Here is a 14,840-nt window from a genome sequence, read left to right on the forward strand (position 1 = left end):
CTTCAGGTTGAATAGGGGCGATGAATAGATTAACTTTCCTAGTAAGCAATTTTACTTGTGTACTAGGTGCAGGGTCTAGCCTAGGACACACCAGGCAGAAGTGCAGATAAGGGCTTACTCTCCAGCATAGCTAAGAGAGTTAACCTATTCAGGCTAACTCCACATGTCCCCAGGCCTCACCTTACTGAAGCAGGCAAGTTGTACAGTAAGAGTCATGGTGGCATTTTATGAAGCATTTAGGAGGCCAAGCAACCTTTGAATTGCACAGCATTTCTTACATAAATTCCCCTCCACGAATCCGTTCATGACTTACACAGACCCTCTGAGACATTCTCGGGCTTTCTGACTTGCCCTCCTTTTAAACAATCATTCATTTTACTTTAGGACAAGAACTTACCACACAAGATCCTTTCTTATATAAAATCTCTTTCTTTATAATCTTCACTGTATAATTAGGGGGCATGGCTAATTCCACATGTCCCAGGTCTTATCTAGAAACTAATGGCTTTCAGGTAGGTAAATTGAACAATTTTTAAAAGTTAAAGAAGCAGTTTAGGCCGGGCTTGGTGGCTCATGCCTGTAATCCCAGCACTTTGGGAGGCTGAGGCGAGTGGATCACGAGGTCAAGAGATCGAGATCATTCTGGCCAACGTGGTGAAGCCCCGTCTCTACTAAAAATACAAAAATTAGCCGGGCATGGTGGTGCATGCCTATAGACCCAGCTACTTGGGAGACTGAGGCAGGAGGATCACTTGAACCCAGGAGGCAGAGGTTGCAGTAAGCCAAGATCACACTACTGCACTCCAGCCTAGTGACAGAGCAAGACTCCGTCACAAAAAAACAAACAAACAAAAAGGAGTTTATGACCTTAAAGTATTTAGCAGCTTAATATCTAACCTGCATAATTTAGACTAAATGTCTTTATCAATAATTTTTGTTGTTGTTGTTGTTGAGATGGTCTTGCTCTATCACCCAGGCTAGGGTGTAATGGTACAATCTTGGCTCACTGCAACCTCTGCCTCCTGGGCTCAAGTGATTCTCATGCCTCAGCCTCCCGAATAGCTGGGATTACAGGTGCACGCCACCACACCTGGCTAATTTTTGTATTTTTAGTAGAGACAGGGTTTTGCCATATCAGCCAGGTTGGTCTTGAACTTCTGACCTCAAGTGATCTGCCCGCCCTGGCCTCCTAAAGTGCTGGGATTACAGGCACGAGGCACCATGCCTCGCTTATCAATAATTTTTAAAGCCGTTTTTATTTCCCAAAGATTACTAAAGCTACATGAACTAAAAGGTATTACAGTTTTTATTTTGCTTTTAAAATATTTTATTTAAGTGCTTATTTTTGTTTAAGCCAATTAATTAGAGCTCTTTTATATAAGCATTACACACAACACATATATAGCTACACAGAAAGGCAGAAGAAGATTACTATGGTAGTTGTAAGATTTCTTATTTGCCAGTTGTTGTTTCTTAATTGGATTACGGGCTTTACGGTGGAGCTCTTGGAAAAATAGGGCCAGGAAAGGTGTCTCTGATGCTTCCTGCTTTTCCCAAGGAGTCCAGGCTGTTAGAGCTTGAGTATTCGCTTTTAATTAAACTGATTTTAACCATAGCACTGTTTAATAAAGTACTTTTAGAATTTCTTATGCCAAACTGCCGATATTTCTGGCTTTTGAATTTTACCAAAGGTAACCTCCCAGGTGCTTAAAGAAAGGAAAATTTAGGACAGTCTGTGGAGGAGAAGAGAATAGACAAGGTCATGAAGATATTAAACCAGGAACAACTCACTTTCTAGGTTGGGAATGGAATCCAGATCGCCACTGGAAAGAGCAAAACCTCACTACTGAGCTACAGCACAGGGCAGTGTCTAGGGACTTTCCCAGAAGGAGTCCAGAGTCATTAATTTTGAGCTTGCAAAGGCTTTTACTATCTCATATGATTTTTAGAGCTAACTATGATGTGAACCCTAAAATTCCTGTTCCCCAGAAGGCAGAGACCAAGAGAAAGTACAGCCACGTGGTTAAAATGTCAAGCTCCCAAGGACATAAAACAAGGTGGATTTTTTTAATCCAATTTTTTTGGTGGTTTCAGGGACCTGCAGCCAAGTTTGTTACTGACCAGCTTGCAGGTCATCTTGAAAAGCGGGCTTACAGGTGTTCTAAGCCCGTGTTTTATCCTGAAGTACCCTTCAACACAGAAAAACGAATGCATAGCACAAAATACACCAGCTTAAAACTAGCCTTAGAATTCTTTTTCACATTAATCAAAACTTTACAGAGGAGATAAACACTGATTTATTTTATTTCATTTTTTTTTTAAACCATTCATTCAACCGTTTGCATACAGAGAGAGAAGCCAGAAATCTGACTGGTAAGAAATTCTTACCCTTTTGTCAGCATACCAGGTTTCTGGGTTCCCTTTCTCTGAGTGGCCCTAGTGATCCGCCTTGTGGCACCATTGCCCTGGGGGCCAAGCTGCATCATAAAGGAAAATTATTTTTTTTCATTCTGGCCAGCATAAAATACGTGTGATAAAACATAGACATTATCCACTCTGCATAGCACCCAATATCAAACTGGCAAGGTTTAAATTTGCCCCCAGATAGACCCCGTCATCTTTAATCCAGCCTCTGACTTGGAGTTTCAACACGTGGTCTCTGGGCAAGATGGTTGCCCTGAGTAACAGGAAAGATAGGAAAGGAAAAGTAGAGAAGGAAAGTATTGGTTGTGGCAGGGTAGGGAAGGTGAAGAGCTTAGGGAGGCCAGAGAAAGACCCACTCATTGCAGCCAACAATGAAAAGTTCAGCAGAGCAGAACTGAAGGAGACAGAGACACAAAAAACCCTCCAAAAAATCAATGAATCCAGGAGCTGGTTTTTTGAAAAGATCAACAAAATTGATAGACTGCTAGCAAGACTAACAAAGAAGAAAAGAGAGAAGAATCAAATAGACGCAATAAAAAATGATAAAGGGGATATCACCACCGACCCCACAGAAATACAAACTACCATCAGAGAATACCATAAACACCTCTACGCAAATAAACTAGAAAACCTAGAAGAAATGGATAATTTCCTGGACACTTACACTCTCCCAAGACTAAACCAGGAAGAAGTTGAATCCCTGAATAGACCAATAGCAGGCTCTGAAATTGAGGCAATAATTAATAGCCTACCAACCAAAAAAAGTCCAGGACCGGATGGATTCACAGCCGAAGTCTACCAGAGGTACAAGGAGGAGCTGGTACCATTCCTTCTGAAACTATTCCAATCAATAGAAAAAGAGGGAATCCTCCCTAACTCATTTTACGAGGCCAACATCATCCTGATACCAAAGCCTGACAGAGATACAACAAAAAAAGAGAATTACAGATGATTGGAGACTCTAACTCCCCTAAGTTGGGCCTCTAACCCAATCCCATTCTTTCCCCAGGTACCCCACCACTTACCTGAAGCTCTCCAATCAGTGTAGCAGTCTATTTCCTTTGGGTCGGGGGTCTCCTCAGTCCCTTTTGTGGTCCAAGAGAAAGATGTTATTGGACCCCAACACTTACCCCAGGTTAACCTTTGGGTCGGGGGTTTCTGCTGTATAGTCGCTTCTGTGGTCGCCAGAAATATGTTACCAGAAGCGGGTACCAATCCAGACCCCAAGAGAGGGTTCTTGGATCTCGTGCAAGAAGAATTCAGGGCGAGTCCACAATGCAAAGTGAAAGCAAGCTTATTAAGAAAGTAAAGGAGTAAAAAATGGCTACTCCATAAAGAGAGCAGCCCCGAGGGCTGCTGGTTGACCATTTTTAGTTTATTTTTTAATGATATGCTAAACAAGGGGTGGATTATTCATGCCTCCCCTTTTTAGACTATATAGGGTAACTTCCTGATGTTGCCATGGTATTTGTAAACTGTCATGGCACTGGTGGGAGTGTAGCAGTGAGAACAACCAGAGGTCACTCTCGTTGCCATTTTGGTTTTGGTGGGTTTCGGCCGGCTCCTTTACTGCAACCTGTTTTATCAGCAAGGTCTCTTTATGACCTGTATTTTGTACTGACCTTCAATTTCATCCTGTGACTCAGAATGCCTTAACTGTCTGGGAATGCAGCCCAGTAGGTTTCAGCCTCATTTTACCCAGCTCCTATTCAAGATGGAGTTGTTCTGGTTCACATGCCTCTGACACTTGGACTTCCCAGCCTGCAGAACTGTAAGATCTCTGTTCTTTATAAAGTACCCAGTCTCAAGTATTCTGTTATAGCAGCACAACACAGACTAAGACAGTCCCCAAACTAGTCTGTGTCTCCTCCTTTGGGACAGGATGAACCTGATACTTTGTCCCAACAACTTGACAACCTCCCAGGGAATTCTTGGAAGGTGCTGAGGAAAACCCATTTCTGTCTCCTCTGACAAGGCTGCCCTGGGGTCCCAAGTGGGGGAAGCAGGTGTGTCTGTGACTCAGTCGCACCGTGCAATGAGCCCTGGAAGTCTTTTTTTTTTTTGACAGTCTCTCTCTATCACACAGGCTGGAGTGCAATAGTGCGATCTCAGCTCACTACAACTTCCACCTCCCAGGTTCAAGCAATTCTCCTGCCTCAGCCTCCTGAGTAGCTGGGATCACAGATGTGCACCACCACGCCCAGTTAATTTTTGTATTTTTAGCAGAGACAGGGTTTCACCGTGTTGCCCAGGCTGGTCTCAAACTTCTGTAATCGTGTGACCTGCCTGCCTCGGCCTCCCAAAGTACTGGGATTACAGTTGTGAGCCACTGAGCCCTGCAGGCCCTGGAAGTCTTAAAGGCACAGGAGGATTCCTCCAGTATCACTCAGTTAAAACTTCCGTACAGGGGAGTGGGGCGGACAGAATGTGCGTGTTCTGGAAATTAGCTCAGTGCATTTGCAAGCCTCCCTTGGCCTTTCTGACCTGCCTGTGCAGCTGTCCCCTGCAGTGGCACAGCTGAGAGCTTTATTACAGCTTAGAGCAACCTCTTATTTGGGTAAACAAATAGCGATGCTTAAATAGACAAACTAATCAAGAAGTCAAAGAGGCAAGACACACTCGGCTCTTCTGGCACATGAATCCCTGGAGTGCTGAGGCTCTTCCATGGAAAACTCTGTGGCACTCTGCCCTTCACACACACCTATTTAGCATGTCACCCTCCCGTGCCCTCTTCTCCCCACAAAGCCAACACCCTTGTTTACATCATGCATGAGGCACTGATTTTGCACTATCTGGTGTTGTGATGACAGTTTGCAAATGTAGCCTGATTGTGGGCTGCAGTTCCTGGAGCAAGTTGAGGCCCGGATTCCTGACAACTCTTGTCCTATAAGCCCTCGGGCTAAGGAGGTGCTGAGCCAGGAAGCATCTCTGGCCTCACCAGTTCTGCTTGGTGGGCAGAGAGCACAGGGCCAGGCAGGCAGCCAGCTCAAGAAAGGGCTACGGTTATACTGAGGTTTGCTTGATAACCTCCTAATGCTCCAATGTTTGCGCTAAGGAGGCCTGTTCTCCATAAGCACACAGGAGAATTACCATTCTAATCAAATAATAACTAGCTAATGTTTATGGAACTTGTACTAGGTCCCAGGCACTTGACATGCATTGCCTAATGTAATCTTTGCAATTTTAGAAGTCAGTACTAGAAGTTAGGTGCTATTTTTATCTCCTTATTAAAGATAAGAGAAATGGACCTGGAGCAGTAGCTCATGCCTATAATCCCAGCACTTTGGGAGGCCCAGGCGGGTGGATCATTTGAGGTCAGGAGTTGGAGACCAACTTGGCCAACAGGGTGAAACCCTGTGTCTACTAAAAATACAAAAATCAGCTGGGCATGGTAGCACGCCTGTGATCCCAGCTACTTGGGAGGCTGAAGCAGGAGAATTGCTGGAGTCCAGGGGCAGAGGTTGCAGTGAGCTGAGATCATGCAACTACACTTCAGCCTGGGTGACTGGGCGGCACAGCAAGACGCCGTCTCAAAAAATAATAACAACAACAATAAGAGAACTAAGTCTCATTAAGTGGAAGGCCAGTTCTTAAAGTGAAGTCTGCTTGTCCCCAGAACCATGTTTGTACCCTGTCCCAGGCTTCTCAACTTCCAGGAGCATCAACATCCTGCATCAGTGGCCCCCAGAGGGCATGGTGAAGACACCTGCTGGGCCCTCCCAGCTCCTGATTCACTAGGCTGGATTCACCTTTCTCAAAAGCTCAGGCAGTACTGCTAGTCCGGCACCCACCCTTTGAGATCACTGCCCTGCACTACAGTTGGGGTCCCAAGCTTCCTGCAGAGACCACCTGGGGCTTTTACAACCCTCTAGTGTTATCACCGTTTGGTCTTTATCCAGGAAATCCACCCCCTAAAGTGTGTCATGCATCCCTGCCACTTCAGCCAGAGCGTCCCTCAGTCCTCTGCCAAAAACAGTGCTGCAGTGGGGACAGGCACAAACCAATGCACACGTCTGCGCTCAAGATGCATGTTTTGCAGCTGGCAGAACACTTAACAGCACAACAAGGCTGTTCTACACCTGAGTGGTCTTTGTCCTCACGTGGAAGCACAGGCTTCACTAACAGGCCAGGGGGGGCAACATCAGGGTTAGCTGGGGGACGAAGACACCCAGCTAATTGCTCTTGCATCCACTTGCTGTCATGGGCAGCACTTACCACCATTGTCATTTTACACTGATGTCAGTATTGTTTAATCAGCGACCTTTCCTCCCACTGTAATGAAAATCCCACGAGGACATGGCTCTTGTCTGTCTTGTTCCCGCTGTGTGTTCAGCAACTGGACCAGCAGCTGGCATACAGGTGTGGGCAAGAAAATGTGTTGGATGAACAAAAAAAACAAATGCACAGGTGGACAAGGAAACATGAGTAAATGAATAAGCAAGTGTAGAGCCGGTCATAGGCAGATCGTGGAGTAGGGACCCATTGACTTGCTGGGAACAGCTGCAAAACTTGGCTGGACAGAGAAACAAGAAGGGGAAGTTGGGAAACTCAGCTTCCCCTCCTCCCTTCTGAAAGAGGCACCCCTTTTCACAGGTGTGAAAGGTATAACGCTGTGCGTCTTGCCCACACAGTAATCTGGACAGAGGTGCATTCGTTTGCTAGGACTGCAGTAAAATGTAGCACAGAATGAGAGGTTTATATAACAGACCTTTAGTGTCTCACAGCCCAAGAGGCTGGAAGTCCAAGATGAGGGTATCAGCAGTGTGGGTTCCTTCTGCAGGCTGTGAGGAAAATCTGCTCCAGTCCTCTCCCCTAGCTTTTGGTGGCTTACAGGCAATCTTTGGAGTTCCTTGGCTTAGAGACAAACCATCTCAATCTGTCTTCATCTTCACATGGGTGTGAGTGTGTGTGTGTGTGTGTGTGTGTCTGTAGCCAAATTTCCCCTTTTTATAAGGACATCAGCCATATTGGATTAGGGGCCTATCCTATTCCAATATGATCTCATTTTAACTAAATACATCTGCAAAGACCCTATTTCCAAATAAAAGTCATATTGAGAAGTTCTGAGGGCTAGGATTCCAACATATCTTTTCTGAGGGACAAAATTCAACCCATAACAGAAGTGTAGTTAGTAGTTGTGCTTCCAGGCACAATTTACAAACACAAGTCTTTTTTCCTTAGTTTCTGGAGGCCTTCTGTTGAATGGCTTTTCGTCTGTTAGGAAGCTGTGTTGGAAGCAGTGGGAAGCTGTGACCTGTGAGGCCTGCTGAGAAGGTGGTCGGAGGCTCCTGTTCTCCATAGCTCTTTACCTTTAGGCTGTGTGAACAGGGACTATGTGTCCCAGGCAGCGCATTTACTGTGGGAATGTTTTTTTTTTTTGGAGACAGAATCTCGCTCTGTCACCCAGGCTGGAGTGCAGTGGCGCACACCAGGAACTTTGATACAGCTGCAGCTGTTCCCTGGACAGGTAGATAAGGACTGAGGGCCTGAGGGATGAGGTAAAGACCCCTGGCTCGTGAGCCTTGCTCGCTGTACTCGTGGCAAGAGCAAAAGTGGCCAGAGGAATGGATCCTCCTCGAATTTCGGACTTCCCTTTCTGGGTCTTTCCCATCATTGGTACAGATTATAATCCTCTCCCCCCTGCCCGCCACTACCTCTTTCATTTGGCACAGGAAGAAAGGAAGGTCATTTCTGGGAAATGGACCCAGTCGGGCCAGGTTGAGCTGCTGCCATCTGGTGCCTATCTTTCCTCATGCCCTACGGGCCCTATTTCAGCCCCCTTTCACCACCTCCATCTCTTCCTCCCAAGACAATCACAGTGGGCAGTGTTTACACTTGCACAGGACTGGGGGGAGAAGAGGACACCTCTAATTTGCTCCTCTATTCTAATTTTCTTTCTCATTTAATTAGGCTAAAAAAAACCCTCACTTTTAACACTCTTACCAACAGCTCCTAATGAAAGTAGCAGCCACTAATTACATAAATCATTTATTGGAGAGCTATTTTAGATTCCTCATGTAATGAATGCTGCAGAATTTAGCTGGTTTCAGATTCATCAGAATGGAGCTTGGCAAAGTCATGAAGATAGAGACCCCCTCCCCGCACACTCTGTTTCGCTGGTGACTGTCCGCTTGTGACCTCTGCTCACTTCACTCTACCCTGCAGGCTCCCCTCCAACTGCCCCTCCAGACACCTCCTCCTCACTCACCTCTGTGGCTTCCACTGTCATTACCTGTTGGTGACCCCAGATCTCTAATGTCTCCTTCCCAGATCATCTATCCACTGCCTACAGGAATTTCCAGCTGGAAGGCTGCAGGAATGACATTCTCCTCCCCAGACCTGCTCCTCCATCCTCCTTATCGCACGTGACATTATTCACTCGCCTGGTTGCTTGTCCAGCAACTGAAGCTCAGAGAGGTTAAAATCCTTGCCCAGAGGCACACAGCTAGTGAGTTACGGTAAAGCAGAGATTTGGACCCAAGTCTGACTGTTCTCAAAGCCCATGCTAGTACCAGCATGCTGTGCCACCTTACTGATAAGGTGCCACCTTACATGCTGTGCCACCTTACTGATGAGGTGAGTACCAGCATCCTTTCCACACCTCCTGCTGTTCCAAGCACTGGCTCTATACGATGTAATTGAACTGACACACCCAAACTACTCATTTGTGATGTGCCAGGCTGTGTTCCAGGTGTTGGGATCCCAAGTTGCCTAAGATACAGTCTTGTTCTCTCAGACTCAGAGAGGAAAAAAAAAAACCCAACCATGGCCATTTAGTGTCTTCCATGATTTGACAAAGGTAAGTACATGTGCTTGTGCTCAGGGAACACATGTAAGAGCACCACCTACCTCTTTCCTTGGGGATTAGGGAAGGATCCCCAGGAGGTGAGCCTTGAGTTGGGTTTTGAAGGTCAAGTAGGAGGAGCCGGAAAAAAAGGTCTTGGGTAGATGAGAAAAACACAGTTTCTTTACACTCACACAATATTTCTGACACCAGAGGTGTGGGTTATTTCCCGCAGTGACCAATTCTCCAACATCAGCTGTGTGTCCTACAATTTAATTCTGACACTATCAAGCTGCAGTTCCTGTCAGATCCTACACGTTAAGGGCTCAGTTCCACCAGACTGCCCCCAGGCAAGTCTGGGCCTCAGGCTTGGGTTCAATAATGTGCTAGAATCGCCCACAGATTCAACGGCCCACAGATCTCAGAGAAACACTACTACATTTACCAGCTTATTATAAAGGACACAACTCAGGAACAGTCAGATGGGAGATGAATAGGGCAAGGTAGGGGTGGGGCAGGGGGTGGGGCTTCCATGTCCTCTCTGGGCACCCACCCTCCAGCAACTCCACGTGTTCTGCAGTCTAGAAGCTCATCAGATCTCGCTGTTCAAGAGCTTTCACAGACCTCAAAATCCAGCACCCAACTCCCATTCCCAGAGGCTGAAGTGTGGGTGGGGTAGGTGAGGGTGGGGTTTGAAATAATATATATTGATGATGCTCCAGCAGTTTTAAGCAAAATCTTCAGCCATTTATGTCCAGAATTTTTGACAAACAAAACCAGACAAAACAACCAATCACACAAAACAAAACAAAAACCAACCAGCCAACCAACCAAACCAAACCAAACCAACCCTAGGGTTCATTGTTTGGGGATGCACTGAGTCACACTGAATCATGCCTATGCCTGATGTTCTGGAAGAGTTCCGTTTCCTCTCAGGGTCATCAGTTATGTGATAAAGAGGTGATAAATACTTGGTGATGATTTAAAATCCAATCTCAATTTGGTCCCACCTTGAGATCTGTTCATTCTTTTTTTTTTTTTTTTTTTTTTTTGAGACAAAGTCTCGATCTATCTCCCAGGTTGGAGTGTCATGCCGTGGTGCAATCTTGGCTCACTGTAGCCTGGACCTCCTAGGCTCAAGAGGTCCTCCTTCCTCAGCTCCCCTGAGTAACTGGGACCAGAGGCATGTGCCACCCTGCCCAGTTAATTTTAAACTTTTTTGTAGAGACGGAGTCACATTATGTTGCCCAACTTGGTCTCAGACTCCTGGGGTCAAGCGATCCTCCTTCCTGGGCCTCCCAAACTGCTGGGGAGATCTGTTCTTACTTTCCTTCTTTTTTTTTTCTTTTCTTTTCTTTCTTTTTCTCTTATTGAGACAGGGTCTTGCTCTGTCACCCAGACTGGAGTGCAATGATGCAATCTTGGCTCACTGCAATCTCTCCCTTCCGGTTTCAAGCAATTCTTCTGCCTCAACCTCCCGAGTAGCTGGGACTACAGGCACACACCTGGCTAATTTTTGTATTTTTAGTAGAGACAGGGCTTCACCATATTGGCCAGGCTGGTCTCGAACTCCTGACCTTGTGATCCACCCACCTCTGCCTCCCAAAGTGCTGGGATTACAGTCATAAGCCACCACACCCGGCGATCTGTTCATTCTTAATGGAAAAATGCTTGGTACTTTATAAGCCAAATGGTGACACAATTGGCCCTATTTTAGTCCAACAGGGAAAAAGGCAAAAATTATACATTTCAGCAGACCTGGTACACTTGATAGCTTAAACTGACAAAAATTGTCTTCTAAAACTAAGATAAAACAAAACGGGAATAATGATACTTCCTCATGGAGTTGTGGGAAGGGCGGAGTAAGATTCATGTGCAGAGAGTTTGCACAGTGCCGGGCACATCAAGGACATTGATGGGTCAGAGTCCCCAGTGCTGGCACCATTGCTGGGGTGGGAGTGGCCTGTGCTTCCAGCAGGGAAGAAGGGCAGATGAGCCTTCCGAAACGTACTCCTCAGAACCTGGGTCCTAAGTCTGTTTGCACACATGTGCCCTGCGTGTGTTCTCTGAGGGGCATTAGCGGACAGGGACCCTTGTCCGCATGAAAGCTCTCAGGGAATCATGGCTCGCTAAAGCCAGAGCACAAGACGGAGATCACTTGCACCAACCCACCCCACATGGAAAGGAGAGCTGAGTCCTGAGAGGACTGTAGGGTCACAACTTCTAGGAAGCCGGGGCTGGAGCCAGGCCCCCTGCCTGCCCTCTCCGTCGCTGTGCCCCGCGCTGTGCTGCCCAGGCAGCTCCTCAGCCACAGCGCCTTCAGTCCCACCTGGCCTACAGGGAAGGGGGTGCAGGGTCGCCCGGCCCCTGGAAGCTCACCTCTAAAGCCCCAAGGGCACCGTAGGGGACGCTATGTCCACAAAGGTTTCTAGGAGGAGCTTTCATGACACTTTATGAAAAGAAGTCCCACAGTCCTGGGCTGAGCCTTCACCTCGCCTGGGCTCTTCTCAAAGTCAAGTCATAGCGGGCGGGGGCCGGGGGGCAGAAACTGAAGTGCAGAGTGAAGGGCTCCGAGCAAGCACTCCCAGGCCTGGGCCAACAAGCCCTGTGGCACCTTCGGGAACATCTCTGTCCATGAAAAGCTGCAGTCTGCTGTTACTGTTTCAGTAACGGGGTCAATATTTCTATATTCGGACACTGCGCAATCTCTAGGCCTCCCGAGGGTTTGAGTTCTCCGAGGTCCAGACTTATAATCCACACCTCCCTCCCGCTGCAAAAAAGAGAGTGCAGACCCAGGTAGGTGAGCGGCGGGGCTGTCCCTTCAGCGCCAGGAGGGAGAGGGCGCCCCCACCTGGTGACAGGCAGGATGGCAGCGAGAGGCCAGGGCTGAAGGCGGCGCAGGATCCTCTCCTGGTGGCCTTCTCCCTGGGAGCCCCTCAGAACCACCGGAGACATCCCCAGATTACAGACACCTGGGCCCTCACTGCAGACCCTGAATCAGGAAGTACGAGGTGTGCCCCCAGGCATTTTTTAAAAACAACAACAAGCTCTATAGAGCTTCTGATCAACACCCAGTTGAGAACTGCAGAGTATTAAGATCGGAGATGAGGTGTCACAAATAACTTCTAGCTAACAATAGTTAAGGTGCCAACACTTGTGAATCATTTGTCGTTATATGCAAATTAGAGGCCCGTGGCAGTGACTCACTCCTGTAATCTCAGCACTCTGGGAGGCTGATGCAGAAGGATCACTTGAGCTCGGGAGCTTGAGACCAATCTGGGCAACATGGTAAGACCCCATCTCTACTGAAAATAAAAGCGAATTAGCCAGGCCTAGCCTGTAGTCCCAGCTACTGGAGAGACTGAGGTGGGAGGATTGCTTGATCCTGGAGGTCAAGGCTGCAGTCATTGCTCCACAGCACTCCAGCCTAGGCAACACTGAGATCTTGTCTCAAAAAAAAAAAAAAAAAAAAAAAAATATATATATATATATATATAGAGAGAGAGAGAGAGAGAGAGAGATACACAGCTCCAAGATGCTGCCAAACCACATATACATGTATGTATGTATAATTAGAGCAGATATGAGGTCATTCCTCTAACTCTGCCTTTCCCTTGCATTCTCAGAGAGAAAAGGCCAGTGTGGGGGCTCTGCCAGGTGCCCAAATGCCTGCAACCCTCCTGAGCCTTGCTGGAGACCATCACTGATCTCTGCCCCCAGTTGGGATGTTTTCAAATTGGTCTAGTCTAGGGCTTTACTGGCTTCCCAAAAGCTTTGGGCTAAGTTCAAATGGGGAACTCCCCTGGAAGTGTGCCTCAAAAGCAGATGTCATCCACACTGTGTTTCTCAGCAGGAAGTCGCCCCCCAGCACAGCTGTTCTCCACTGTGACAAGCATGGGAGCCCCCAGGGACTGTGCTGAAGAGCAGATTCTGATGCGCAGGGCTGGGTGGGGCCTGAGAGTCTGCATCTCTAACAAGCTCCCAGGGGACACCTTGTTGCTCTCCAAGGACCACATGTTAGGGTCTACACCACTTACTGACAACACTGCTCTAGCTATGACCAGCTGGAAGGGCTTCCGAAGAGGAGCTTCATAGCTAAGCTGACCAACCCTCCTGGTTTGCGTGGGGCTGAGGAGTTTGCCCAGACTTGAAACCTGGGATGGTCCCACGGAAACCAGAATTCTTGGTTACCCTGCGCACAACCATGATCCAATACAATTAGTTTAGGTAAAACCTTGACATAGACATCTGAGAAAGGCTCCAGAATGCTTACAAAGAAACAAACAAGGTGCTCGAAATCAATCTAGTGTAGAAAAAATACTCTTAAAGCACCGAGGGAAGGTAGATTAAATTCAAGGTCATCATGAAACTGAGCATCTTGAGAGCTGAGTTCTGAGTGGGATGGGAAAGAAAAGGGATTAGGGAATGATCTAGGCTGGGTTGAAGGAAAGGGCTCCCATTACTATACCTGCCGGCTTTGGTTAGCGCTGATTTCATGAAAAGCCAGGTTCATCTGAGTTGTCAGAACCTACAAGACTGTTAAAATCATATTCAACGAGTGCTGTTGTATTTGTATTAAATTCCTGTATCTATTTTAGGCCACTTTCTCTCCCCAAAAGCCATGGCAGTTAACCTGGCCCTAAACTTAAGTTGCCCTGGCCTCCCTGTCCAGGTGGCTTCTAGAGAAAGTCACATAATGCAGTAGTTTAATGGCCTTCCCTGGTGATCACAGCCCTGGTCTGGACGTGGTCCTGTCTCCGCCCTGCCGTGTGCCATGTGACCTAGGTAGGAAGGGAGTCAGTGTCTACCTGCCTGTGCCTGTCCCGCCCTTACAGGGATGGCTGAGGCATGAGGGCTCTGACAGCCCTAGAGACACACAGAACCTCACCAATATGGAAGAGTCTGGGAAAACCTTGGGCCACCCTGAGAAGGCACCTCACAACAAAGACTGCACATGGTATTTTTTGGAGGGCAGCCATACTCTAGCCTATGGGTTTGGTTCCTTGAACTCGAAGTATGTGGGTTTCCCGAGTGTATAAAATCCTGAGAGATGGTAATAAACCATACCCTTTGGGATGAGGTACAGGGAGACTTCATATTTACAAAATATTTGAGTTCAGGTATGGTAGCTCATGCCTGTAATCCCAGCACTGTGGGAGGCCAAGGCAGGAGGATTGCTTGAGCTCACGAGTTTGAGACCAGCCAAGGCAACATAATGAGAGCCTGTTTCTACAAAAATAAAATAAAATAAAAAGTTAACTGGGCATGGTGGTGTGTGCCTGTGATCACAATTATTCAAGAGGCTGAAGTGGGAGGATTGCTTGAGTCCAGGACTTTGAGGCTGCAGTGAACTATGATTGCACCATTGCACTCCAGCCTGGGGAACAGAGTGAGACCCTGTCTCAATTAAAAAAAAAATATATATATATATGTATATGTGTGTGTGTATGTATGTGTGTGTATGTGTGTGTATATATATGTATATATACAGCTTTATTTCTTTAGCCGTGGTTAAGATATGAACTTTGGAATCAGGCAGAACTGCAGGTCTAGCTCTGGCATTTTCTCACTCTCTAGAACCTGGGTTTCCTCATCTGTAAAATAGAGATGGTAACAGTGCCTCCTCTTCGGG

This window comes from Chlorocebus sabaeus, chromosome 25 (assembly GCF_047675955.1).
Source record: "Chlorocebus sabaeus isolate Y175 chromosome 25, mChlSab1.0.hap1, whole genome shotgun sequence".
In the NCBI taxonomy this organism is placed as follows: domain Eukaryota; kingdom Metazoa; phylum Chordata; class Mammalia; order Primates; family Cercopithecidae; genus Chlorocebus; species Chlorocebus sabaeus.